This window comes from Haemaphysalis longicornis, unplaced genomic scaffold, assembly GCF_048455015.1.
Source record: "Haemaphysalis longicornis isolate Haplotype H1 unplaced genomic scaffold, Haemaphysalis longicornis Haplotype H1 scaffold_4, whole genome shotgun sequence".
Classification (NCBI taxonomy): Eukaryota; Metazoa; Arthropoda; class Arachnida; order Ixodida; family Ixodidae; genus Haemaphysalis; species Haemaphysalis longicornis.
In genome coordinates this window covers 206,639,686-206,667,047 of record NW_027526361.1, presented here as the reverse complement: position 1 = coordinate 206,667,047, position 27,362 = coordinate 206,639,686, and the positions used below count along the sequence as shown (strand labels likewise).

The 27,362-nt window shown below is 43.7% G+C and overlaps 1 long non-coding RNA gene across 1 annotated transcript; it reads left to right on the top strand.

Moving 5' to 3' along the window:
• Window positions 1-1,292: 1,292 nt before the first annotated feature.
• On the top strand, window positions 1,293-8,069 carry LOC144180754 (uncharacterized). The gene is made up of 4 exons (XR_013324540.1): window positions 1,293-1,341; window positions 2,290-2,380; window positions 3,749-3,825; window positions 4,634-8,069. It is a non-coding gene; the product is annotated as an uncharacterized LOC144180754 (long non-coding RNA).
• The last annotated feature ends 19,293 nt before the right edge of the window (window positions 8,070-27,362 follow it).

The following is a 27,362-nucleotide window of genomic DNA, read 5'->3' as shown; positions in this document are numbered from 1 at the left end:
ACTGGTGAACCGCTCAATTTACAAGTTTTTTCGGTTGAGTTCAGTGTTCTGTTGATTGATCGATCGGCATGGTGAAAAAACAGTGTCAGCTATTCGCTCTTATATTGCCAAGTGCACATATGTTTGAAGGAAGAGGATGGAAAAACGAAAAGAAAAATAGGTGATGCGGGTTCCTGTTGGGACAGATGAGTTTGCTTGATGGCTGAAGGAACAATGTATAGTATTGTGATGTACCGAGATTCTGCAAGGAGTGCGCTGTAGTATTCTCCAAAAAGAGTCTCCACTCCATCTAAAAATGTAAATTAAGCTCGCTTGACTTCGTGCGCACAGGCTGGCATGGTTAGTTGCCGACAGGGTTACTCTGAGGTACGGTTAGATCCGCATGGCTGAGAACTGCTTTGCTTTTCTAAACTTGAAAGAAAACGTAATACTTGATTTCTGTTTTGGAACACACTCTTGACTGCCAGTGTTCAAATTCGTAATTATTTTTTGTCTAAGCTAGCACTGTCTGACTCCGCAAACAGTAAACAACATTCGGACGCCCAAAAAGGTGAAGTTAGTTTGGTTATAAAGTAATTTTGCTATGAAATCACGACTCTTGTACAAGTACGTAATGTGGGTGAAAAACAACGTGTCCTTTATCGGTGACCTTTACTGCTGGCCGAAATTCCAAGGGTACATCACTTCCTGCTCACCGACAGATAATGTCTAAAACACAACTTTTGTTTATTACCGCAAAGCCGGCGCCTTATCATCTGATACAAAACATCACAAAATGTGCAAAGATTGGTGCGTGTTCAAATTTATATACATGGCTTAATAAATGGTATCGTTTTGTTGTGTAAAAAAACGTCGCCGCTTATTCTTCCTGGCTTTGGCATGTTTTTGTCGCAAATGTCCCGTGGGTAAAATCTTACCGAAACATTTCTGGAATTTGTGTGCCCAGCTCGGCGGAAGATAAAGCAGATGGAAGATAGGCTTAACGCATTCCTCACGGCGTACAAGGCCTTGAAAAATAAAGGTACACCTGCGTTGTTCATAAGTGATGTCAAGCCCAACTTTGTGATACGTACATTTTCAAAACATCATGACATTATGATATATTAGGGGTTTTTTAAACTACGCAAAACTGAAGGTTCTGTAATGTTGTCCACCCCGGAAATATTCCGTAATTTTATTTAACCGTGATACGTTGTCACTAGGAGAAAAAAACATCAGGAATTTTGTCTAGTCACGTGTCTCAAAATGCGGGAAATAAAAAAGGGCCTCCACTCTTGCTTACCTCATTGAATATTAGGCTGAGCCTACAGGCGACGAGAAACCTATCTTCCTTCGCAGAAGGTAAGTTTGGAAACTTATACGAGCAATGGTAATTCAAAAACACGCATTTCTTGAGAAAAAGCGTCTGATTTGAAGAACGCTTGTTAGGCTAGTTGTTCAACCATAAGCTTTGGTAGTTGTAAGTAAAGCAACTCTGTGTCTTTTTACAATATTTTTTGTTAAATTTTTTTCCGCACACTAGTGCATTCATACAAATATTGAGTGACCAACGTGTTTGTATTTCTAAAATCGTGAATTGGGTGTAAAAGGCAATATTACCGGACGGAACCTCAAATATTCTCACATGGGTCTTAGTGGACATCAACTCACTTTGCCGTACGTAATTGTGACGGAACGGATTCTAACGGTCTCAGCATTCAAAATAGGTCATATTTTGCCACGTTGCTTCTGGCAGTAAAACTGTTAGGCGATACGGTCGCCTGAAACTCCCGTGCAGCATACAGGACTTAACAAGTAAACGCGAAATACCTTTGCCAACTGTCCCACATTTTGAATTTTTTATACAACATAGAGACTATCACTGCAAACACCAACCACAGCTCATTTTCATGCTCAGGAGTTTATATGAGCAAGTGTGTGCGTCCGGTGCTACTTCAATGAAACAGGAGAGAAATCAGGGGCCTTTTAAGATTTGCATGTGGCAAGGTAGAATCTTTGCCAGCCTCGCTTAAAAATGTCAACTATAACGAAGGACGATAGTTTGCAAGCATTTCAAATGGCCGTTGGGCTCCCACCGGAAATAATTAGGCGTGCGCGCTCTCGCAGTCAGCCGGTTGCGTCGATGGCAGGAATTGCAGAATTCGAGCTCCCTTGAACGCGGCTAGCCAAAGTTCAAGAGCCGAAACTGTACTGTAACCTAGAGGTGGAATAAAAAGTCCCCGGCACAATAGTGGGACATACAGTTTCAAGCCAGTGCCGTCCGTCCGTGCTTCCTTCCCCTTTGTGCAGTGTCTTTGCCACTGGCTCTCCAAAAACATGAACCAAGTGTTCCGGCTTTGATCTTTGGGCAACACATACATCTGTACCTTAGCGGCAAAGGGTAAATATATGTGGTTGTAGAAGGCTGCACGAATCTCCTTCCAAGGTGCATCCAATAAATAAAATCAGTGGAGTTTAGGTGTACGTTTTTCTTGCCCTTTAATCTTACATAGTTACATAGATTAAAAATTGTAGCGTCGGAATGTAACACCGAAAGTAATCCCCAAATTTTGGCATAGCGCCTAGATACTCTAATAGTCAGACAATTATTCCCAAACAAAGATTTTGCGGGGCCGCTATGGCGTTTAAATTGGGAATACCGCAATGCACAAACTTCCTGTGTAAAGAGCAGGTATCCACTTCCTACACGACTATTCCTTCACTTATGGCTGGGCGTGGATGTACAATGACTAGTGCCAATGTAAACGCCAGTTAGACCTCAAATAAAGCATTGTCTTCGTTTTTGTTCGAAATATATGAAATGCTTTTAACAAGTCAACTAAGGGTTGCTGTACACAAAATGAGTAAAGCTGAAGCACCCACGCGAAGTTTATCCGCACTAATACCACAAATTCCCAAAATAGCGTACAGAATATTTTTATTCGTTTGTCAATTTCCGTATAGCTCAAAGGCTTGAGTTCGTCCTCAAACCACTTGGAAAATATTGTCTCGCTTGCTTTAAGTTAAGAAATTCAGTTGCAGAGACAGCCACTTTAGAGGGAAACACAAACAAAGAAAGTGGAACTACAAACAGAACTTCAAGAACAACCGGCTGCGACGAGTAAACGATGCCGTGCCGCTGGGTCCTAGGGACCGATGCAGCTCTCGAAGGAATTCCAGGAAATATACAATAAGCGGAACCTTTTTCCGGCCGTCTGTTATGCGCTGGACCAATAGTAACAATGCCGATCAAAAATACCCTGATGTCTAGGTACCCATAAATAATGGGCTGGCATTGTACGCAGAATACAGAGCGTGCTTGATTGAGTTCAAAAATGAGTTGCTAAAAATACTTGGTTTCACTATAACCTGCAGTGCCCTATAGGTGGAAAGTTTGGGAATATTTTTACCAAGCTAGGCTCACAATACGCTGAAGGTATATAGGCCGCCATTAGGTAGTGACAATAACCTGTCAGCTTTTAATGCCTACGTCAGGTTTATAGCAAATTCTAACACAAAATAATTTGTCCACTGTGCCTAAAACGCTCTTTGGGACAAGTTGAAAGGGGTAAATAGTTTCCTTCGTAAAAGATCTTTAAGAAAATCTGTACCTTTGAAACGTGGCATATTTCTTGTTTGTCTTCGCGGTTCGCGCTCCTTTTAGAAATGGACAAATATTGTGTTTAATCTATAAAAGCTATATTTTAACAGTATGTTTCTTAAATATTTTAAGCGGTATAATAACGCGAATACATTTTTTGCACTGCAGTCTTTTCCAGGTTATCATCATGAAGATGCAACTCTTCATTCTTCTTGTGGCTGTTTCGGGCCTTCTGCTGGTGTCCGGTATGAAGTCTTACAGCAAACACTATTTGTGCAACGCATTTTGTTCATAACCCACGTTGTGAAGCGTGCATATTTAGCTTTAAGCGCCAATTTTAAGTTCTCCTCTGTAAAAACCTTGGTGTCGAACAAACATGTACATGGTATTTTTGTTAAACTAAGTTGTCTAAAATATCAGTTTCTATTGTGAGCAATGACGACCTTCCTCAGTAATGCCAATATGCGAAAATATTTGTTGTCTTCCATTTATTATTGAAAGAATTGAACTTTTGAATCCTTGTCCTCGACATAAGACGAAGGGAACACTGAGAGAAAGATAATGTGTTTAATAGTAAAGCGATGTTCGCAAATCAATTTCGTTTACCTTGCTCCGCCATACACGTAGACAACAATATAATGTCTCTGTATTGAAAAAACGAGAATCATGCATATTTCGGGCTTCCCATTTTTTCACGCCGTTCTTTGTGGTTGCTCTGGTTATAAGTACAGCATTGAAGAGCGTTTATCGTTTCGTATACCCTGCTATAATTGATGTAGTAATATTGTGATATAAAATAAAACCTTCGTTTTCTTATGTTTTGAAAATGTAGGAGGGTAATGGTTGGGATAGCTTATATTGCAGCGTTCCCGTTTTTTATTCCCAAAAATTTGCTTACAGTCACTTATCTCATTACGGGCTGAATTTTGGGGTTACTAGTTTATTGCCTCTTGAATTCATGAATTGTTTTTGTATGGTCGTAATCGGTCCCTTAGAATGAGATGACGCGAAGCTTATTAGTACCGCATTCTCCATTTCCTCCAATTTTTTCAGGACAACCCGTACTGAATGATGCTCCCGATGCTAGAGCTGACATGCAAGCCAGCGAGCGCGCCGATGGCGAAGTTGCTGAAGAGCGACAAGGGGGCCTACCCCCGGAGTGCCTTGCATCTCTTTGTGGCTAGGGGGGGTCAAGCTAGAGAGACACAGAGCTCAACCGTGGCAGCCTTCTTTCGAGAAGGCCGGGTATATTTGGCTCTCGAAATGAAGCTTTGACCCTCTACTTTACCTTGTTGAATAATTGGCATCAAATTACTTAACCACTTTTATTTGGTGGGTGTTTTTTGTGAGAATGTGTGTGTACCTTTTCCTTCCTTTATGTGATCGCCAATCCTACAGTTTTCCTTTTTGTTACGGTAAGTAAAAAAATGCTTTCGCATTTTATGGCAGAATGTACCGTTGCTTAGATTGAATAAGGCCTCAGTGTTGGTGAGAGAGCGGCATGATAGAGCAACGCCGTATTAATCTTTTAAGCTCTCATTGAGCTTTTAAGGTATCTTAAATAAATAAATTAACCAGCCCATTGTTTGAACATGTCGAAAACGGTTGGGCTGGAATCTCCGGGTTCACCGCCTAAGAAGGTCAACAGCGGGGTTTAAAGTGCCTTTGTACAGCCTCATTATAACGGTAGATTTATATGTGTGGTGGTCTCCGCGTACATGTGCATGCTATTTACCTCTTGAACTGAGAGGCCAAGCCAACGATTGCAAAGGACTTCCACTGTGAAGAGAATACTAGATGCATAGTTTGTTATTGTGTTATGAAATCACCGTTTTTCGTAGTCAACGTCATGTCATTGGCATAAATAGTAGTACTTCCTACGGAACCTTTTGAAGAACCCAGAGAGATTACGCAATCGAGACGTCGGTTAGTGTCGGGCTTAAAACGGCACAATGCGGCGCTTCTCGATGTGCCACTGAAGGCGTAGAGAACTCCTCATCCGCTGAACTGTTTTGCAATGCTCGAGCAAAAAACCCTCCAGAAATGGCCTTAGCTGCCAACCAAGTCTCCTCTCCTCGAGAAGACGTATATTTTTGGTCAGGCAGTGCCGAAAGATTTTTTGACGGTCCCAACAAGGAGAATACTGGTCACCTGTCTAGTTAGAACCTTCAATATAATACACCATCATTGGCAGGCTGTCGAAAATCGAAAGGTAAGACAGAAACCATGATTGAACTCAAGTGAATGCATGGTGTTTATACAATGGCCAACCTTTTATTACGTGTGCAACCACATTTTCGAAAGGTAGCCCCGTGGTGAGGGTCAGATATATGGGATGAAGTGCCGCCGGACCCTTAAGTAATTTTCCGGGAATAGAAATTGATTTGACCCATGTTTTTTCCACGCCACTAGGAGGTCTGCTGTTATCAAGATGACGGTATAATACAGTGAAAGCTCGTTACTTCGAATTTTACGGGGCCATATAACGAGTTACAGGAAAAGGGTACTTGAACAAACAAAATGTGGTGAGACAGCAAAACTCGAAAACGAAATTGGGAGCAGCCCAAGGTGATACTTCATTTAGAAAGAAATTCGGTGAATTTTCTTTGCTTTTTTTTCTAAATCCAATCGCCACTGCTCGCTCTTCGAGAACTCTAGTGTGCTAGAACATGTCTTCTTCCCCATCCTCGAAACTTAAGGACAGCCATTCGTAACCGAGGCTTTCCATTACTGTTGACAATGAAGGTCTTACCGCTGCTTCATGTTATTCACTCGCGTCGTCATCGTCCATGGCAAGTTCGTCTTCGCCGAAGAAATCCGCGATAATTTCATCTTTTGTGACGGCCCACACACAGCCGCGGATTTGTCCACAATCATTAAGTCGCCGAAGTTGTTTCCCCGAGCTCAGCACGCACATGAACGGGAACCGTCCCTGGAATTTTAATGGTGTTCGTGTCAGCGTCACTGAAGGCGCAGTGTTGGAAACAATTTGTCATTATCGCCGTTGTAGCAAGGCCCCAGGCACGCACGAGCAGGCCCAGGTTGCTGAGAAGCGCCATGGTGCAGTCCTTGTTGTTCTCGGAACAGGTAATAAGTCGAGAAATTGGCGACGATGAAAACTTTCTACCAGCGATAACTGGTCGAGTTTTTATCTACCCAGCTCAAATTTTCGACAGTGGCTGCAAGCTATGGCGCTTCGCAATACCAATTATTAAAGGCGGACTAAATTGGCGTCAGTATTACAAACATTTGTAACATCGGGCTTTATGGGACATCGCGGGACCACGCCATTTAGTTTGAATTATCCGAAAATACAAATATACTAAAAATTCCAATTAGTTGCTCCATGCTGCCGTTCTGCGTGGCGTTCGCGTTAGTCTTGTGTTGTGGCTTTGTGGTTGTGTTCCCGTTTTAATCTTTTCCTTTACAAACCCCGCGGCGTGATAATTTTCCCTCCACTATCATGCTGCTGCGGTTCGCTCCGCAGTGAAAAACAATCAAAACATGACCTCCTGTGTTCAGTCTCAGTGCCAACGGCTCTTTTTTAAGACTTGTGCGAGACGCCGGTTGCATTGTTGAACACTGTATACTTAATGTCGTGTCTACTCTGTAACTCATGTGAAAAAAGGTGGAATTTTCATTACTTTGCGGAATTTTTACACCAGCTATCTTCACTGACATCGACACCAAAGGCACCTTACTTCGTCGTTTATGAGCGCGCAGCGATAGTGTCATTCGGCGAGCCCCCGTCCACTTGGCTCAAGTGCACTTAAAAAGGCACGTTTTCCAGGGGTACTAGGTTGTTAATTAGAAATGTAACACTCTCCTCTTTCTCAACCGCTCATGAAGCGAATTTCATCTGAAAGATTCTGGTGTCCTAGCTTTAACTGACTCAATAGTGAGATTCTTACGTTTCGCTTGTTTTCGTCTTCGTCTTCAGAGATTAAGCCTCATTTTCATGTGTCTATCCTAGAATCAATGTTAAAAATCTTGCCTAGTACCTCCATGTCCCCCACAACACATGGGTTGCCACTTAATATTAAGTAGACTTCGTTTTTTGACATCCCGTTGAAGCTTTTTATGTCAAATTTCTACTGCTTTGTTTTCGAGAAAATCTGTTTCGAAGCCTCAGAGTACTTCTATCCCCATACCTAATCAGTGGTTTTGTGTCGCGAGTGCATATTCGAAATATCCCATTGATATTTCCCCTGCTGTGCTTCAAGCTACTTTTTGTTAAATTTTCTTATTTTTATCGGGAGGTGTGTTGTTTCCTTACTTATTCCAGACTCGACATTTTGTAAAGACTGTCTACGGCCTCATCATCAAAGCTAGCATTTGGTGCATAGGCTTGTAATATATCTAACCTTTATCGTCTTTTGAGCTTGGCCCCTATGAGTCCGACATGTTTGTTTACACTGAGTAATTGTTGCACACTTCCTCCTATCTCCCTGTGAATGAAACATGCCACGCCGTGGTCTCCTGCTATTTTCCACCCCTGTCATGCGACATAAATTTCTGTTGTGTGACAGACGTTCCTGTTGTGTTTTTCGACTGGGTAACAGGTCCTGGGGAATCGAACCTGGGACCTTTACGCCGTGAACTGGCAACCAAACAACGGGGCCTCCCCAGAGCCTGGAGGGTATGGTGGGTTTACATGTGAAGCCAATTGGAAAGAAAAAAATGTTTCCCGTCTCTGAAATGGAAACAGGATATCTGGCGTTATGAAACAGGCGTCTACCTGATTCCGGATGAACGAATATTCCATTGGCGTTATAGGTGGGCCGTTCGAGTTGAAATTGGCCGCATCGTCTACCGCGGGCGAGACCGGTACACTTTTTGAGAGATGTGAAAGCCTGCGGACCAAATTACCCGGGTTTGCCAGCCACGAATAACTTTCAGCAGCGAATTCAAAAATAAATGGGAGGTGCAGCAGCCGGGTCTCCAATGAAGGGAGAGGGTAAGGCAGTTTTGCTGTTTCTACAGACTTGTTCCACTAAAGCAAGATGCGCCAATTTTTCTGCAATATTGCAACGTAGTGATTTATAATTTCGTAGTCATCCCCGCGCACGGGGCACCTTGAGTATTCATGGTGACGGTACTGGCGATACCGCGGATCCCGAGCCCCCCGACATAAGCTGTGACCTACCGTGGTGATGTGTTTTTAAGGTGAAGGGTAGAAACCTCTAACGGTGGCCGTCGGAACCTTGGTCAAGCTCCGGCCGATGGGCTCCCGGCCTGTCTACCAGGCAGGGAGCTCCGGGACCTCTTTGACTACCAGGGTAACGTCAAAGGAGAAAGTACCCCCGTCTCCCTGCTTTTATACGTACTGTATGATATTTTCTCAACCCCCCCCCTCCAATGATCGGCCTCCCAAAAGAGGCCGCACCGAAGAACTTGCTAAAGAGAAGGCCGACCATTTCTATAAACATCTTGTAGTTCATTCCACAGGGGACACCCCTGTTGGCAAGAGGTCAGTCATTCTTTTGGTCAAATGCATTGAGTCTGTTGTCGGCTCAGACTATGATGCTAAGAAGCTTTCATCCGGTGACCTACTTGTTCAAGTAAAAAGAAAAAATCAAAGCGAAAACCTCTTGAAACAGACCACGTTGGCTGACCTGGCTGTTACTGTGACTCCACATAGAACTCTCAACTCCTCTCAAGGTGTGTTCTCAGAAAAGGAATTACAGTCTGAGACAGAGGTGGAACTTCTTCAGGCGCTTCAACCTCAAGGAGTAACTTCTGTAAAACGAATTGTAATCCGTAGAGCAAATGAAGAAATCCCAACAAAGCACCTTCTCCTAACATTTGATTTCACAACCCCACCCGAAAAGGTCAAAGTGGGCTTCCTCAGCTGCAATGTACGACCATATGTCCCTAATCCCAGGCGATGCTTTAAATGCCTACGATACGGCCATGGAACTCTATCATGTCGAGGAAAGCTGACTTGTCCTAAATGTTCAGAGTCTGACCATTCGTCGGATTACTGTCCAAACAGCACAGTGAAGTGTCCGAATTGCAGTGGCCCACACGCTGCTTATTCGCGAACCCGCCTAAAATTCAAAGCAGGAAAAGAAATACTACAAATGAAAGTAACAGAAAACATTACCTTTGCTGAGGCACGCCAAAAGCACAAGCTGCTTTCGGCCACATCTTATGCAGACGCTGCCCGCCGGGGGCTGGGGCGGCATTTGGTCAGCACAGCGACACAGTGCAGCCTTGCTGCTGATGTGTTGCTGTCCCAGCCTCCAGCTGAGCAGCCACCTGCTGCCTCTACAACACCCGTAGAGGCTGCGGGGGCACCGTATCTTGCCGGACTGCCTTCGGTAGTCCAGCGGTGTCAGGACTCGCCCAGTGTGGCGACTCCAGCAAATGTGGCGATTGGGATCACCGCCGGGAGCTTTGCCGCTCTCACTGTTTATTTTCACCTGCCCTAGGGACACCTGAGGGCAGGGAGATGGAGACGGGAGGGCCCACAGCAGCGCCCATCCTAGCTCCACCGCCTGCCCCGCCGCGGTGCAGGCAAAGAACACCCGAGAGGGTACCATGTCAAGGGGGCCCAGTCCGCTGGGCACCCCCTTGCTTTTAGATGACGACATGGACGTCGAGCCCTTCCGGCTTTCATCTCAGCGGAAGGAACGGGCTGCGACGTCCAGGTCAGTAGAGAAGGCCAGAAAGCCCCTTCCAAGTGTCCAAGCCCCGAAAGACCCTACATAAATAGTCACACTCCAGTAGCTCCGAACACATCATAATGGGAAGAGAAAACATAGTTCAATGGAACTGCAGAGGCCTTCTGAATAATCTTGACGACGTGTAGGAGATTCTGCATGCCAATCAGCCAACTGTAATGTGTGTTCAGGAAACACACCTGAATTCCAAGAACACAAATTTCTTGAACAGTTACTTGATATACAGAAAGGACAGGGATGGCTGCACGCACTCTTCTCGGGGTGTGGCCATAATTGCCCGGAAATCTTTAGCATGCCACCCTGTCACTCTGAACACTGACGTTGAGGCTGTGGCAATTCGAACAATAATATTTAATAGGTGGATAACGGTATGCTTCATATACATTCCTCCTGATGTTTCACTTTAAGCTCTGACTTCGAGGCGCTGGTTGACCACCTGGCCGAACCATACATCCTGACAGGCGACCTTAATGCTCACAACACCCTTTTTTAGGCTCTTCTCGCACGGAGGCCCGAGGTCGCCTTATAGAGAAATTCCTTACATCTTCAGGAGCATGCCTTTTCAACAATAAAGAGCCTACATACCATAACATATGACACAACACATACTCATGTCTTGGCTTGGCGATTGGCTCCGCAGTTCTCTTTCCTCTCCTCGAGTGGGGTGTGGGCACTGACCCATACGGTAGTGACCACTTCCCCACCTCACTCACATACATAGGTAAAGGTACATGCAGTCCATCTTCCCGTAATATGTTCAATGAAGCACGAGCTAACTGGAACACATTTAGAGAGACATCCAAACTACACCACACATCCATAGGACACCTACACGTCGAAGAAGCTACCCAACTCCTCACGGCGCACATCCTCGACGCCGCGGAAAAGTCCATTCCCCACGCCTCTGGTGCCCCGCGCAACCAGCGGAGGCCGTGGTGGAATGAGGACTGTAGGCGGGCGCGAGAGGCCCAGAAGAAGGCGTGGGGTATCCTTCATCGTTACCCCACGTCGGGTAACCTCCTCTTGTTCAAACGGGCCAAGGCATTAGGAAAACGTGTGCGCCGTGAGGCAAAACGAGAGAGTTGGCGTACATTCATAACATCAATAAACTCCTACACAGACACACGAAAAGTAAGGACACGTATACGCAACCTCAAAGGACAACAGACACACAGCCTGCCCCTGGTCAGTACAACAGGAGACACTCTGGAAGACCAGGCTGACACACTCGCACAACACTTCCAACACGTGTCCAGTTCAGCACACTACACGAACACTTTCTTCAAACATAAAGCCTCTGGTGAAAAGAAGTCCCTACACGACAACAAACCACAGACTTCTTACAACTCCCTGTTTTCACTACATGAGCTGACGGCTGCTCTGAGCACGTGTAAATCCTCAGCTCCAGGCCCAGACAACATTACATACACAATGATACAACACCTACACGCAGACACACTTGATGCACTTCTACATCTATATAATAAAATATGGCTTTCGGGGCACATCCCACACTCTTGGAGGGAGGCCATTGTAGTGGCTTTCTTGAAGGAGGAAAAGGACCCGTCATCCCCGTCAAGTTACCGTCCAATGGCCCTGACGAGCTGCCTGTGCAAGCTCTTCGAGAAGATGATCAATCGCAGGCTCGTGTACTTTCGCGAGTACAATGGTCTTCTCGAGAGCTGCCAGGCAGGCTTTAGGGTGGGGTGATCGACAAACGATCAACTGGTAGCACTTGACTGATACATCAAGGATGCCTTCGTGCATAAGCAGTACTGTTTAACTGTCTTTTTCGATCTCGAGAAGGCCTACGACACCGCTTGGCGTTATGGGATCCTTAGTGACCTCAGGTCATTCGGTGTTTCGGGTAATATGTTGAACACCCTTGTAAGTTATTTGTCGGAGAGAACGTTCAGAGTAAGAGTTGGTTGTGCACTTTCAAAGGTTCACGTCCAAGAAAATGGCGTGCCGCAAGGTGGCGTGTTGAGTTGCACTCTCTTTATAGTAAAGATGAACTCTCTTGGAAAGGCACTGCCACCAACAATCTCTTATTCTATGTATGTAGAAGACGTGCAACTATCTTTTAAATCATGTAATATGTCAATATGCGAACGTCAAGTCCAGCTTGGTGTCAAGAAGCTTACCGGCTGGGCAGACAAGAATGGGTTTAAATTGAATCCTGCAAAAAGCTCCTGCTTTGTGTTCTCCAGGAAGCGCGGGGTCCATCCGGACCCAGACATTACTCTGAATGGCGTGTCGCTTCCTGTGAACAAGGAGCACGAGTTCTTAGGTGTTGTGTTTGACCAGAAACTCACATTCATTCCACACATCAAGGAACTTAAACGTAAATGTCTAAAAACAATAAATATACTTAAGGTTCTCTCCCACCAACCGTATGGTTCCGACAAAGAACTCCTACTACGGCTCTATACTGCTTTGAATGGGTCTCGTTTAGACTAGGGCAGTATGGTATATGGGTCGGCGACTAAAACAGCGTTGCGAATGCTTGACCCAGTGCTACGCTTGGGGCTACGGCTTGCGTCGGGTGCTTTTTGCACTAGCCCTGGCGAGAGTCTGTATGCCGAGTGCAATATGTGGAGCCTTGAGAACCAACGGACGTACAAGGACTTACTATATGCTTTTAAAATTTCATCGCTGAATAACCATCCTTTTTATCCTGTCTTTAACGACACATCCACACCTGTGCTTTTTGTAAATCGCCCATCCGTTGCGCTGCCCTTTTCACTTCGAGTGAAAGAGCGAGCCTCGGATTTGAGCGCTTCGTTTTTAGATGTGTAAAGATCATCCTTTTCAGACATTTTACCTCCTTGGGAAGTTCGTCCTTTGTCCTCCGACCTTTCTTTTATGAAACTTGACAAAAATCGGGTTCCGCGAGCTGCAATACTGCAGCACTTTCTTTCTTTGCAATTTAAATACCCACGTGCAGAATTCTACAGTGACGCTTCTAAAACCTCCACTATGGTGTCGTGCGCTGCTCATGGTCCGAATTTCAATGCAGCCAGAACCATGAGCGTGCACGCAACAATTTTTTCAGCAGAAGCGTATGAAATTTTACTTATTGTACGACACATTCTTGAGAACAAGATTCCCAATTCCATCATCTATACCGATTCTTTGACTGTTGTTCGCGCACTGGCATCGCACAAGCCCTCCAAAAACCACATAGTTAATCTTGTATTCAACACTATTATGTCCGTGTATGCACAAAAGCATGAGCTGCTCCTCTGCTGGGTCCCAGCACACGCAGGGATCGCTGAGAACGAGTTGGCATACGAGAGGGCCGCGGCTGCTCCACTCAGGAACACAGTAGACATTACAACGATACCCTACACAGACCTCAAGCCACACATAAGACAACACCTGCGCAGAACATGGCAAACACACTGGGATAAACAGACAGACAACAAACTACATGTAATAAAGCCACACTTGGGACGGCACACAGCTGACTCACACAACAGACACACAGAAGTTGCCTTGGCTAGGCTGCGGATGGGGCACACCCATGCAACGCACTCGTATCTGCTGACTGGATCTTCTAGACCCCAGTGCAGCAGGTGCGGAGAGGCCCTATCCGTGGTGCACATGCTAATCACATGCAAGGCACTTCACACAACACGACACACACACTTCAGAGAACTCTACAGACAACATATCTCACTACATCCATCGCTGTTTATAGGTGACGATGCCATAGTTTCCGTGAAACGTGTGTTTGAGTATTTGTCACACGTTAAGTTTTTAAACCTCATATCCTATCACGCATAATCAAATCTGGCCCAATACACCAGCCATCACCATTGCCGTTAATTGATTTTATTGTTGTTCTGGCTTTAGTATCCACTATTTTTTGAGATACTTTTGTTTGGCGCTCTTTTCTCCAGCTGGCCTTGCGCCAAAAAACTCCAAGCATCATCATCAATTACTCTGCGAGCAAGGCTTGACGATGCCGAGGACCACTGGCGGTGCGACAATATTCTGTTTTTAGGTTTCGCAGACAACCCCAAGGAAAGTTGGCAGGAATCAGAAAACAGGATTTTGTCGTTTGGCTCTGATAAACTAGGATTAGAAATGGCCGCAGAAAATAATAAGCGCACTCATAGGATAGGCCTATATGATCCAGATAAGAAGATTCCTATTGTAGTAAGATTTGCTTCTTACAAAACAAAAGAGCTCATGCAGTCAAAACGATCGTTTCTGGACGATACCGACATTTATATTAGAGATGGCCGTTGACTAGCCACAAGAACCGCCCGCAAGAATTTGCTTGAGTACGGGAAAGGTCTCAACACCTCTTAGAAACTGTGCCCCAATAGGCTCTCTTTTGACGGTAAGAACTACGTGTACAACGCTAGCGCTGACTGCGTGCATGAACTTAAGGCGACGCCCTTTGCCTCAAGCCCTGCTTTATCATCCCCACGTTCGAGGCGTTCAGCACGCGTGTATGGACAGCGGAGCGGCAGCTAGAAGTGCGCAAGGGGTGGTGGTCTTCAACGTGAGAATAAAGCGTCCGTCCCGTACACAAACATTCGTAGCCTGTACAGTAAAAAGGAATGCATTATTGCTATAATAAATGACTCCGAGGCTGATATTGTTGCACTTACCGAGACATGGCTGTCAAGTAAAATAGCATCCAATGAGCTCTTTCAGTGCAACCAGAAGTACGTGGTGTATAGACGTGACCGTGGTTGTAAAATCCGTGGCGGTGTTTTAATCGCTGTTGTGACCATTTGAAGTCTTTTCTAATCATGCTTCATTCTAATCTAGAGATTCTTTGGTGTTGCATAACTTACAATTTCAAAAAATAATATTTGGCCTTGTTTTTTAGTGCTGGTGGTTTTTACGTTAGTCTTCACGATAGCTTGAACCAGATTGCCGTGAGGTTTCCGGGTGTGCCACTTTTTCTTGTCGGTGACTTTACTTTTTCAACAATCAAATGGGCGCATGCGTGTCTTTTTGCCGATCCTGCGTCTGCCGAGGCTTCGTGTTTTCTTGATATCTGTGCCGAATTAGTTTATCACAGCCAGTCTGTCAAAAAACACGTGTTACGCCTACAACGTCTTCTTTGCTTGAAATAATTATGACGTCATCCCCTGACATAACATCCCCCATTAAGCACGTGCCGGGATTAAGTGATCACGCCGTGCTTCACTTTACTTTTTTTCTTCCTTCCAATCGAAAACCCAAGCGGCTAAAACTAATCAGAGATTATAATAGAGCTCACTTCGTGGGCTATAAAGGCAGAACTTTGCGCCTTTACGGATACTTTGATGCCATCCGGCATGGAACAAAGCAGCGAAGACTTATGGTCCTCTTACAGATGTTAGGTTTTAGAAATATTCATTTAATACATACCTTTGAGGAATGTGTACATCAATACTAATGCTTCCTGGTATACGCGATATCTTGGTTATCTCATAAGAAAGCCAGGCTCTTCCGTGCTGCTAAAAAATCAACAAGCCCGGTGCGGTGGGCTACCTATAAGCTAGCAGCAGTATCCTACGCGAAATGTTTAAAAACGGCTAAAAGTAATTTTTTACACTGTACTTTACCATTGTTATTGAAAACTAACCCCAAGCGTTTTTGGAGAACTCTGAAGCCGAAGCACTACTGTAACATTTGTCTGGTAGACTTGTCGGAAGAATCAATTCCGAACCATTTCTGTGCCTCTCTACTTAACAATAGCTTCGCCAGTTCTTTTTCCTACCCCTTTATCAGTGATTTCCCCCACATGCAAAAGTCTAATTTTTTTCCCTTTGGACCCATTGGCTCTTCATCCCGCTGGTATTGCAGCCATATTATCTAAACTAAAAAGGTCGCCATCCTGTGGTCCTGATGATATTAACTCTAAATTTACTCAGACTACTAAGGAGTACAGCTTAATTATATTGTACTTTATTTCCACCAAATGTATTGACGAGAGGTGCTTGCCCAGGGAATGGTAGACCAGAAGGGTGGTTCCACTCGGCATGTCAGGTGACGCGCATAACCCCTTAAACTACCGTCCCATATCAATTACTTCAATCCCTTGTAAAATCCTCGAACACATAATATTCCCTCATTTGGTTAACTTTCTCGATTCTAATCACTTTTTTCACAATTCCAACCATGGTTTCAGAAAAAACTTTTGTTGTGAAACTAAACTTACTACATTTACCAATGACTTGCATGCATTTCTTGATTCCTCTTTTGTAACGGACTGTGTCTTTCTAGATTTTTCCAAAGCGTTCGATAAAGTTAATCATCAACTTCTCCTACTTAAATTACGTAATTTGAAAATTGATCCCCAAGTCTTACAATAGATAGAAGTATTTGATTCTAACCGAACTCAGTTTGTGTCTGCCAACCAAACTAACTCCCCTGAGGTACCTGTGCGCTCAGGTGTACCTCAGGTCTCTGTTCTAGGACCCTTAATTTTTCTAACATACAATAACAACTTACCTCGTAATATTTCTTCTATTTGCCTCTTTGCTTATTATTGTGTGCTTTATCGTAATATTACTAGTTCCTCTGACCTTCAATCCTACAATCTGATCTTAAGAATATTTCTACTTGGTGCAAACTATGGCACATGGAGCTCAACATAACTACATGTTAGGTGATCAGGATATCCCGTAATCAAATAATTTGTCCTGGTTATTTTCTTAACCGTAGCCCATTAGAGTCCGTAGTGGAGTATAGATACCCTGTTGTGGACATAACTAACAATCTCTCCCGGTGCGGACATATTGATTTTATAACATCTAAGGCTAACCGCATGCTTGGATACTTAAAGCGAAATTTTTTCGGGGCACCTTCGCTCAAAAAAACAGTTATAGGTTACTTACGTGCTCCCCATACTTGAGTAGGCTTCGTCAACCTGGGATCCTGGATATACTAATCTCCATAACCCTGTTGAAGCTGCACAAAACCGTCTTGCAAGATTCATACTTTCTAACTATAATCGTACGGCCAGTGTAACTTCTATGAAATCCAGCCTGAACCCAACTCCTCTCGCTGCACGTAGAAAACTGTCCCGTCTGTGCATATTTCAGAAAGTGTATCATACTAACCATGTACTCAAATCACGCTGGAAATAACCCGCACGTTTCATATCTGAACGTCTTGACCATCGTCACAAACTTCATATCCCGCACCAAAACACTGTCACCTACCCCATTCTTTTTTACCGAAAACGCGCCGTGTGTGGAACCACCTCCCTGCATCATTAGCTTGCATTAGTAACCCTGACCATTTCCGGGAAGCATTATCAAATTCAAATTTGTTGTAAGTTTTTTTCTTTTTTTTGTCTTCTACTTTTTAGTAAGGAGTGCTTTTCGTTGTGTATTGTTTCTTTATTAGTGTATTTTATGCTTCTATCGATCGGCCGTTTCTGTGCTCTTTTACGGCGAATGATGTGCGTTTACCATTTGCTTTTCTTTTGCTCCAAGAGTGATTGCGTGTACGGCAGCGTTTAGTGCATTTGCTCTACTTTATCGTACTGTATTTTTTGTGTGTACAATGGTTAAACACTTGTCGCGTGCTTCTGACATCATTTTTGCTCTTTTATGTGAGCCCCTCCCCTCTACAATGCTTGTATGCCCTGAGGTTATAATAAATAAATAAATAAATAAACAAATAAACAAATAAATAAAAGTAAGTAAATAAATAAACAAATAAATAAATAAATGAACAATAAAAGAGTAAGTAAATAAATAAACAAAAAATAAATAAATAAAAAGTGTTCAGGCGCGGCTATTATGGCTAGGTTGCTATGTATTGATCAAGTCTACGAACATAAAAATATTCGGCAGCCTTCGCAATTGAGAGACCAAGACCAAAGAATCAGCGTAGCTGGCGGATTTAAATATCTTTACCTTGGCTTTTTTAGGTACCCCCATTAGGTCGGTAGATCAGACACTGATGCCGCCGAGCACACGCCGTCTCTATCAACAAAGAGAAAACTGCACGTCAGACTTTCGTAACCAGCCTAGGCGCCTCCAATACGAACGGCGCGCCAAAAAACGACAATAGTTATCGGGATTTGAAAAGATGGTATTTGAGAGTGGTGGAAAAGGTGCTTCGGTGCGGCCCCTTTTTGGGGGCGGATTATGTTTGGAGAGGGGTTTAAAAGATACCGTATAGCATGTATTGGAAGCAGGGGACGGAGGTACTTTCTTCTCAAACCTTACCCTTATAGCTTGAGAGGTTGCGGAGCTCCCTGCCTGGTAAACAGACAGGGAACCCATCCGCCGAGCTTGACCTGGCCTTCGACGGCCACCGTTTGAGGTTTCTACCCTTCACCTTAAAACGCATTACCACGGTCGGTTACACACTGAGTAGGGGGGCTCGGGGTCCGCAGTATCGCCAATACCGTCACCAACACTGCTGAAGGTGCCCCGTTCAGGGCACTACTAAGAAATAAATTGTTATTTTGAAATAACACCGCCTAATACTGAAGCATGTTGTTCACTGTAACACAAGTAAGATATCAGGGAGGCTTAAAGAAAGCCTTACAAATTATACATTTCCAATTCCAAGTTTTTTCTTTCCAAGGCTTTCCATTTGCAACAGCCTTGCCCATGGTCTGAGACAATTTCTTAACTCCACCGAGCACAGGTTGCGTGAAACAAAAACCCTTATAAGAAATTCGCTACCATTACCATATTTCAATGCAAAACTTTCATTTTGCCATATATTTGATATTAATAAATATTGATTTCTATGCCAAATAAATCACTAAGAGTAAGATAGCTGGTGGAAATTGACTTTCTTCCCGGGAGGGGGGAGGGGGGTGAAGTGTTGTGGCGTTTAACTGCATACGCGGCATGTATACCGTGGGTACGGGGAGGTAGCGGTGTGTTCTCGAGAAATATTTGGCGGCCGCAGACAGCCACCGCACATGCAGTGACGTGCTTCCTTTTCAAGTAACCCCAGTTCCCGCCATAGAAACAGCGTAATCACCGCAATCACGCGAACAGTGATACAGAAATGCGTTTACAATCTTTCAGTATTTTGTCCACACCATCCGCCATTTATGAGGTAAAATCTTTAGATGACTCGTCAAACGCGAGAAATGGCCGTCGTCTTCGGCGTCAACACAAATGTTGCAAAAATGAACGCCCATGAAGAAAACATATTCACATTTGAGTTTTGGTCGGGTTGAAACTCAAAGCGAAAAAGTAACAGAGTGGGCAACCACTTCTCTGGCATGGCACCTTACCAGACAGGGAAGTATAAGTAGACTGTGGTGGGTGGCGTAACGGGGGAACGTGACGGCACGCGAGTAGAACTGGTCTCCGCCCATAAGACCTTTGATTATGGGGAGCTGCCATGCAGATTGCAGTCACTCTAACTTTTGGGGTAGTTTGCACAAAAAAACGTGCAAAGAAAAGCGATCAATATTTTTGTAGTTATTGCATGAACATCAATCGCACAGAGAACGACATGAAATCCCCTACTTCAAAGACAATACCGTGCACGCCATATTGCTTGAGAATCGTGGCGGAATTTTGACTAGAAAGTATCCTCAACTATAAGCCTGCCTTTATTCTGCGCTTTACCCGCCCTGTGTGTAATCGGGGTTGTCGCACATAAAAAACTACCAGGAACCACAAGGGAATTAGTTTCTAGGTATTAATCAGCCTATATATTTTTCCGAGCACCTTCCCGCTATAAAAATATATCAGGTCAATATGACAACACATCTGGTTTAAAACACCTTGCGTTAAAGCCCAGACCACCACGTTCGTATGTTTAAATGTTTTCGTAACGATCCCACGGTGACAAAGTCTGCGATAGAGAGCAATGTTTTCCTCGCTTCCTTGGCTGCCTTTCTTTGGTTTGCTTGCATTAAAAAAATTGCATTCACCTTTGAAAAGAATATTGGGTTGATGTGATTTCTCAAACACATTAATTACGGTGTGGTTCCAATTAAACCGTGCTTCATCTTTTTTGCAGTTTGCCGGGTAATCGTCATGAAACTGCGAGTTGTTCTGCTTGTACTTGACCTGTCAGTTTTTCTTCTGCTCTAAAGTAGTAGGATTCGCAATAAACGTCATAAATTTTGCTTTCACTAGACGGAACCCACGAGCTGAAACGTTATGAATAGGTTTTCATTGTATTGAGGCACTCTACCAGAACTGAACTTCACATAAGATACCTAAGGACCAAATTGCTTATCGCTGCCTTACACTCAGAACTATTACATATTTTGTAAACCAGGGCGTTAATATGGCTGGAGATACGTTAAAGGCGGTCATGTAGCTGTTTCTAAATACATGGTGATTCGAACTAATTAGAGAACGTCTGCGTTGATTACTGAAGGAAAGAAAAAGAAGAGATTCTTTGACCGTTTGTTAGCAGAACATATTGTGGCAGAGTATTTATTTTCGGGGGTTGTGATTGTTTAATGGGTTATCTGCTAGGCGCAATAGTTTTTTGGGAGGATTCATGCAAGTTGCTGTTGATAATTTAAGGGGCTAGACACAGTACGAATGGCTGGTTTGCTGAAACGTCTGTGATGATTACGAGCTCGCGCGGGTTTTGCAGTGACTATGAACATGTGCTGATTGTGAACTATACCCGGGGTGATCTGCACGATATTTTTTTTCACGGGTATTTATGATTTACTCATGTCATTTTCTTTTAAAAAGTACCTTTTATACAGCCTTGGAATTTTGTGGCACTTGCTACACACAATGAACCTTATTGCTGTATAAACAAAAAGTATTCCCTGTTCTCAGTTTTCGCACTAGAAGCAGTAACCGTGAGGTGATTCGTTGCTCAGAGTTCACTACGTTTTCTGACACACCTTTGGCATATATTCGGCATGCACATTTTGCCCAGAAACAAGTGAATGGCGCTTCTTTGATATAGTGCAGGTATTTTCAACTAAAACACGTTTCTCAGTAGTCGAATTAAGCGATTGTAATGATATCGGATAATTCATTCTCAACACTTGCTTTTATGGAAAGCAGTGGAAGCTGTCATCAAGCTCATCGCCAGTAACCACCCAACCAAGCGTGCAGAAGGAGCCACACCTGTCGAAGAGCACCGAGGTCTAAGTTCAGACTGCGTAGCATCTTTGTGTGGCTAGACGCGGAGGCTTTTTAGAAGAATCTCCACCAACGGTGAGCAATTCATCTAAGTTCCTCAGTTTTGGTTTATGGCTGCTGAAATCAATATTGAATTTTATAGGCAAGCCATTATGTGCAATTATTTCTTGGCATTCATTTTATAAAATGATGTACGTATAATCAATCAGTCTGTCAGATAATCACTCAATAATTCAATCAGTCAGCCAATAAATCAACCAGAATTCATCGATACTATATTTGTTAAGGTAAGCTCCTTTGTAGTTCATGATCCTAAATAAATGTAAAACGAAGATGCGTGCTCACTTTGAAAGAACAAACGAAGAGACTCCACACCTGTGCCGAAACAATATACATGCATTTATGCTGAATTTCCATCTACAGACAAGGCCTAAATGGATTTTCTACAGTGATGTGGGATGTACCTATTCTGAATATTGCAAGCTCCTACCTGAGCGCTTCTCTGTAGAGGACCAATGTCCCTCCGCAACAACTCTTCATGCAATCCTGACGGTTTAAGCGAGAGTGATCTGCCACTAGCCAGTTCACCTGAAGACGCAAGAGCAACCAGCCCAAAGTGACTCCACTCTATCTCTGGTACAATGTCCGCCAGACGCCGACGCAATCAGCTTGAATGGGGTCGCTGATACACCTTTGGATTGTCTTGTTCCCCGCTATTACCAGGTTAAGGGTCTCTCAGGGGTTTGTCATCCCGACTGTACCCGTTTTCTAAATACCTCCACAGCTAACCGGTGTATTCAGGTGATGTTACAATCATTCCACATAGCGAACTGTCCTGAGCAAAGTAAGTGATTATAAGGTTGAGGTTCCAAACGCCATCTTCGCATTTTGCTCTACACTAGGAACCCCCAATATACGACTTATCCACTAATAGTTCCCGCCAGGCCAGCGATGCGCCGCAATGCTGATTGGTACCCACCACATTAACCGTATCCACCTAAGACTTCTGCAGTAGTCGTGCCGAATTGTTGCACAATAAATCATCAGCTATTTCTAGCCCTGAAATAGATTACGCATGTAGCTTCTCTACCTTACGAGTCTGAGCCAGCGAGATTGCCAGCCATGGCATAGAGAAACCAGCTGTAGCGACCTCATTTTTGCATCCAGTGACGCCCACAATCTTGTTCATGTTTATATGCGCAGAGAGTTTACTTTGTACGCAAACGAACGACGAAGACTATGTACAATTGGCCCCCTTCTTTGCGCAGTCAATCCACTGCAGCGCTTGAATACGCAAGGTTTTCATTCGCGGACAGGCTCTTTCCTATTTAGTGGTCTAGCCAATATTGGTCTCCGAACAATCTGCGTGTGCTACTATGCGGTAAAAGTTTTGTTGAAGCAAGGGTATTACGTTGATGCAAGCAATTTAATCAATAGCCTCTTCCTAACATAAATCATTCGGCTCGCAAGAAGAGGCAAACCTCGCCTGAGTCTTTGAACCCACCTGTTCTCTTTTAATTGTAACTTTAGCTGATTAGGCTGCATATCAGCGAAATATCGTTGTAATTATTGATCCCAAGGTCTGACTTCAAGAAGCTGAAATAGAGATACTGGCACCCGTAGAGACTAGGTGCACACAAATGCTAAACGCGGGAACCAGAAGGCAAACTTAGGTTTGTTAACTCCTAATGTTTAGGTACGTTCAAAGAGCTCGGGCTGTATTGATAACTATCTTAATCACAGTGGAACGAGTAGCAGCGCTGCTCGAATGCTGTAATTCTTTCATTCCATATTTTGAAGTTACATGAGGCGACATGTCCGCAAAACAGTTGCTGTAGCGGTTGTTGAGCTGCGAGTGGAATCAGTTCTAGAAAGTTTTTGTTTGCAGCAAAACAGTTTAAATGAGTTAACAAAAAAATGAAACTTTCCTTTCATTGGACTGAGGCAGACTTAAACCCTACTGGAGGTCAACGTTGTGTTATTCGGGCAAGACTTCGGACTACAATTACCTGTATCTGTTACTGAGGGGGTGTGTTGTCGAATACGAGCATTATTTGGCATCGGGCTCCGATTCAGAGAGAATAGTTCAGATGAAAGCGGTCATAATCGTTGCCCTTCTGTTGCTTGGCTACTTTGGGTGTACGCTGCTCGCAGGTCTGCAAGAAGCTAGTTGCCGGATAAGGTTCCGACGAAATTGGTTTAGACTCCAAACTAACAAGAGCCTTCTGCGATATTTTATCATGCGGATGTCCGAGCGTCGTCATTGCATAACATTTGCACAAAAACACGCTTCAAGGGTAGGGGCGGCGCAAAAAACTGGACTAAGCCAAGACGGCGCAAACAAAAGCTTGTGTGTTTGTCATGTCTCCGCGTTGTCCCGTTTGTTGCACTGCCCCCTGCCCTCAAAGTTAGGTACCAACAGGGTCAAGCGTAATTCCGCTTTACCTAGCTCTGCTTCTTCAGTGTGGTAGTTCAGAGAACATCCTACTTTATTTATTTTTAAGTAAAATTTAAAAAAGACGGTATATTAAAGCTGCATCCAAATATTGCGGTCTTGTGGATGCTTCATTTTCACATTGTAGGCTGAATCGCCTACAATCTGGAAATGAAGCTTTTCGTTCAAGAAAAAAAACGAGCAGCCAAACTTCTTTTTTTGTTGGTAGCAAAGTACTTACTCTCCAACCTTTTGTTCCAAAGTTAGTGAGGATAAAACGGACATTACCTTAATCGTATCTTACAAAGGTCGTTATACAAGTCAGTATGATATACTCCGGCTGGATACAATAAACAGCGTGGTATTCGTTTTTTTTCGATCCATCACCACCAGCCTCATGTAGCTACATTGCTCAGGATTTCGCAAGAACGAGTAACTCACATGTTATTGTATCCTTTGAGAGTACCCAGAAATTTGACATCTCCCTATTTGGTTTTGACTTATCCAGTGCCGCATACCTCCTCATCTGGAGGCAACAATAAGACAACTCCTGCACTGGGATAGCCGTCCCTTGGTCTCGCTGAGACTTTTGCTTCATTTATATGCGCCACCCGAAGCGAATGAACACCTAACAGACACTGAATTTTTAGGGGGAAAACAGCGTTCAAAAGTGGTATTTTTAAGCAAACAGGATGTATCGTGTCATCGTCCCGGGCTTTACAACACGCTTGATCATTCGTACGGATGACTAGTTCTGAAAGCGTGATGGTTCACGGGTACTTCGCACGGTAATTCGCAAGGCGAGGGCAAGCCATACCGTTTCTTTTTTGGGTATTATTGTACGTAGTACCGTCATACACCCCCATTCCCTCAAGTTAGTTGTCCTTCTTTGCAAGCCTTTGTTCAGATTGTAGGTGAAGGCATCAAAATTGCAGTGCACGTGGTTGCCAGGGAAGGGATGGTGGCTTGTTGCTGTTACAGTTGCCCAGAAAGTCGGGGCCATTAACTGTTCCCTTGTTGCGCTCTTTCCTTATAGATGTCTCTCGCGCTTCCTAATAATGTGTGCCTTTTGTTCGCAGTTAAACTCATGGGAGAACTCTCTTGCAAAGTATTGCAAGCCGTAGTAATTTCCCTGCAGCAGTCTCAACCATTTTTCTAGTGGAATCTTTGTCCAACTCAGCTTGTCCGTCTTACATATTCGTCATAAGGGTCAGTGTATTCTGGTTTTTTATATTCTTAATCGACCTCTTCGTGGCGGTCTGCGCAAGTGCCGTAGTGAAACAGTTGCTGATATGCGTCCTCGTAACCCTCTCCAATATTTTCCACATAGTCCGGTCACCGTTTTCGCCACTCACGCAGTTCAAAGCAACGGCCTTTATGCAGCCGTACTACGACATTACCCGGCAATCTCACAACAGTACCACGTCAGTTTAGGAAAGTTTCCTATACACTCAATGTGAAGGTGACGTCAGCAGTTTTAGATTTCAAACTCCAGATTTGTGACAATGAACTACACAGCTTTATGATTTATTAATTGCCCCAGGCGCAGATTTGGGGACACTTTACATATGCGCAAATAAAATTGCTTTTTATGCAAGCAAGTGCACCTAAAAAGGAGAATTCCTAGACAATAGAAACGTTAGGGCGCCATACGAAAAAGCTAAAATGTTGGAGATTTGGTTTTTATCTTCTTTTTCATAGTGAATTAGTGTTTCGCTTTTTTGTTTTGAAAAAAAAACGTAGAATCCCAACGAGTTCTGTGTACGACCTAATGTTGAAATGTTTTGACCAGGGAAAGTGTTTATATGATAAAAAAGAGAATGCGTATGGTGTGCAACCAGCAGTTGTCCTCGTTCCTGGCAAGAACACTTCAAAAAGGAACTACAGCAATCAAAACTGACAGTGGCTGTGGCAGTGTAATTAAGACTTGATTTGATATTTCATCTCTTATCGGAAAACGGACAAGGACAAGTGCATGACACTCGGATTTATGCATTCGATATCTGAACTCATTTCCATGGAACGCGAAAACAATTCCTCACATAGTCATTACGATCACTGTGAGGCCACTGCTAAGGTATTCGCACACAGTAGCAGCAAACATGCCGTGAGGATTGCATGTAGGACAGTAGTGCCTGCGTACCTCCTGTAATATATAATTACGGTTGTGTTCGCGTAATAACATAATTTAAATTCATTCACGCATTTTTTAACAAAGCTCAGTTTTAATAGCGTTGTGCTGTTTCTTTTGTGTTGATAACCCTTTCAAAAGTAACCAAACCCTAATGGTGTATACCACTAGCTTTAAAATACTGATTCTTCGGTGCCACGTAGCTTCAAATGCAAGACATAAACGCTATCTCAACCTACATTGACGAAGCACTAAAGTAGAAATGTTTTGTAGAAACATAGTAGCAACTTATCAGGCCCAGTAGCATAACAATGCTACAGTTTGATGTACGACCTTTCAATAGAATTGCGTCCAACGATAAAAAACATATTTTTGGAAGACGCAGTATTCAATGCAACGATTAAAGTTGCAAACCAAATATCTGCTGTAAAGTTCCCAAAATTCTCATGTATTCCGACAAAACAATTTCGTGGCGTCAAAGCATTCCATTCAATTTTACGCGCCCTTATTGTAGCACGGAGCACATGTTTAGTCCTGTAAACTTGATGTTTGCACCACTATCGCTTTCAAAAATTAAAAACAAACGTTACACAATGTCTAGGCATACCAAAAAGATTCTAAGACAGCACATCGCGACAAATCGGGAAACCACTTTAGTACCAATGGGGCCCATCTTGGCTTCTAAGAGAAATGAATCTACGACAGCATATACCTTACAAAGTAGGTGTTGTACATGAACAAGCGACGTGCAATAGGCGGCTCGGCAGAGTCAGTGGTATTTCGGGTGTTCATAACTCAAGGGGCCATGAAGAAAAAATGCAAGCTTGGTTCATTCAAAAGATTGGCTAGTTAGAATCATGCTGACGCTACTTTTAACGTAAACAAAGCTCAAATAAGCTGTATAATAAGGAAAAAAAGAGAATGGCCATGCGACCGACTATGTCTTTTCCCGCAACAGAACCTATGATGTCATACCAGCCAGCTCGGCGATTAGCGGAGGTCGTCAAAAGCAAACGCAAATTAGGCAGAACTCATAAGCTTGCCGAAGGAGGTATTAGCGCTTAAATTTATTGCAAATTCTTATTATATCACTAAGAATTGTAGCAAAAACACTTCAAGTTACAAAACCGCACGTACATTTAGAAGTACCTATGCGTGCTGCTGTTGGTACTGCGCGCACTTTCCATGATGCACCGCACTGTGGTGCAATGGAGTTGTCTTAGACCCACTGGCCGACTGGCGCAATCGGCGGTGTCACACGTGACCATACTTCTCGAGTGAGCATCATATTTCTCTAAACGACTATTTTCTCCATGAACGAAAACAAGCCAGGTGTAAATAGGGTCCCAAAAAAATGAAAGGCACAAAACGGCTTGCCGCTGTCTGGTGCCGCCATCTAGTTTCACTAACAGTAAGCAAGTCTCCACTCCACAAGAAGTTTCACTGGAAGACCTGGTCTTATTATATCATTGCA